We start from the raw sequence: 2500 nt of genomic DNA, 5'->3' as shown, positions 1-2500 counted from the left end.
CGCTCTCCCTGCACACCCCCGCGCCCCCACTCACCTCGCGCACGCCAAGCCCCATCCTATGCTATGTGTGATAAATGTTCTACCAACAGCATATCAAAAGTGTTGGATGTTACCTCCATAAAGAAAACATCACACCCAATACCTATGAAGCGTGAGTACACGTATAAAGCCTTGAAGGTTAGCCCCTACAACAATTCATCACACCTAACATCCGTGGAAAGTAAGAACGTGTATAAAACCTTGGACTATAAAAATATCATCAAACCCAATACCCGTGAAAAGTGAATGTTCATTTTTAATGCTTGTATTGTTGTGACTTTTTTTTTTTTTGGGGGAACTAAGAAAAGAGTGACACCCGTAAAAATTTAACTATTTTTTTTTTCTTTTGGTTGTCTAAAACAATAAAATGAAGAGTTTTGATACTAGAGCAAGTACATTACACTAAGACACCCACCAGGACCTTGTTTTTACAATCATCATCCATTAATTGTGAAAGTACATGTGGAGTGGTTGGTTTGTTGTAATTTTTTTTCTGGGAGCTAAGCAACATGAAAGAAAGAATGATTCCCACAAAATTTCAGATTTTTTTTACAACTCTAACTATTTTTTCTAATTTCTTATTATTTAATATTTAAAAATTCATTAAAAAAAAATTGGTTGGTTGAAAAACTATGAAACTTGATTTCTAGATCCATTACAATGTCCAATCCATGAATCAATCGAGTTCATGGAAAAAAATATTATAAAACTTGAGATATTTGACCGTATGACCGTTCAGAAAAATCGTATCTAGGCCTGGCAGACCAAAAATGCCTCAAAATGTACTATATAGGGGGGTGACTAGTCTGCATGGGCTGGGCACGGGGGTACCCCCTATATCTTCCGCCACCCCCACGCCCCAAGCACTATGCGCCGCACATGGGCATATGCTTGGGCCGTACGGGTGGTGGTCGGAGGTCGAGGGCGTTTGACGACGGTGGTGCGGTGGCGGAACGCGCACGGTGGGGCAGTGTCGGAACGTTCCCTCGCGCTCGCCCGCCCCGCCATGCCCCACCCGCGTGCGCCCCGCCCTGCCCCACCCCCGCCCTGCCCCGCCAGCGCGCGCGCGCGTGCGCGCCCCACGCCCCGCACAGCCCTCGTTCTCCCGCGCGCGCGCCCCGTCCCGCCCCGCCCGCGTGCTTCTGCGCGCGCGCGCCCCGCCCCGCCCAGCCCTCGTTCTCCCGCGCGCGCGCGCCCCGTCCCGCCCCGCCCGCGTGCTTCTGCGCGCGCGCGCCCCGCCCCGCCCAGCCCTCGTTCTCCCGCGCGCGCGCGCCCCGTCCCCCCCCGCCCGCGTGCTTCTGCGCGCGCGCGCCCCGCCCCGCCCAGCCCTCGTTCTCCCGCGCGCGCGCGCCCCGTCCCGCCCCGCCCGCGTGCTTCTGCGCGCGCGCGCCCCGCCCCGCCAGCGTCTCCCGCGCGCGCGCGCCCCGCCCCGCCCGCGTTCTTCTGCGCGCGCGCGCCCCGCCCCGCCCCGCGTGCTGCTGCGTGCACGCCCGCGCCCCATCCATCACCCATTAATTGTGAAAGTACTTGTGGAGTGGTCGGTTTGTTGTAATTTTTTTTCTGGGAGCTAAGAAACATGAAAGAATGATTCCCAAAAAAATTCAGATTTTTTTGACAAATCTAGCTATTTTTTTTAATTTCTTATTATTTAATTTTTAAAAATTCATTAAAAAAAATTGGTTGGTTGAAAAATTATGAAACTTGATTTCTAGATCCATTACAATGTCCAATCCATGAATCAATCGAGTTCATGGAAAAAAACACTCTAAAACTTGAGATATTTGACCGTATGACGGCTCAGAAAAATCGTATCTAGGCCTGGCAGACCAAAAATGCCTCAAAATGTACTATATAGGGGGGTGACTAGTCTGCATGGGCTGGGCACGGGGGTACCCCTATATCTTCCACCACCCACACGCCCCAAGCACTATGCGCCGCACATGGGCATATGCTTGGGGCGTGGGAGTGGTGGTCGGCGGACGAGGGCGGTTGACGGCGGCGGTGCGGTGGCGAAACTTGCACGGTCAGGCAGTGTCGGGTGCGCCTTTGGGCATGTGACATGAGCCTTGTTGAGAATGAAATGTTGCGATGTTGCCTTCTAACTTGGGCTGGCTTGAGGATGGTTGATGGTTGGTACGATGATGAAACATGCAAGGTGGGGTGGAGCCGGGTGCCTTCGGGCGTGCGGCATGAACCTCGTTGAGTGTGTGACGTTGTGGTGATGCCTCGCCAGCCTTGGGCCAGCCCTATGTTTTGAAGGCGGGTGGTGCCAGAACATGTTTGGCTGGTTGGAATCGGGTGCCTTTGGGTGTGCGACATGAGCCTTGTTGAGCACGGAATGTTACGATGTTGCCTTCTAACTGGGATTCTCTGGTGTGAGGACTGTGGATGGCTGCTGGTACGATGATGAAACATGCAAGGTGGGGTGGAGCCGGGTGCCTTCGGGCGTGCGGCATGAACC

Source organism: Cucurbita pepo, unplaced genomic scaffold, assembly GCF_057944985.1.
Source record: "Cucurbita pepo subsp. pepo isolate OVF unplaced genomic scaffold, ASM5794498v1 scafford_83, whole genome shotgun sequence".
Classification (NCBI taxonomy): domain Eukaryota; kingdom Viridiplantae; phylum Streptophyta; class Magnoliopsida; order Cucurbitales; family Cucurbitaceae; genus Cucurbita; species Cucurbita pepo.
The sequence above is the reverse complement of the archived record's forward strand: the minus strand, read 5'-3'. Positions refer to the sequence as shown.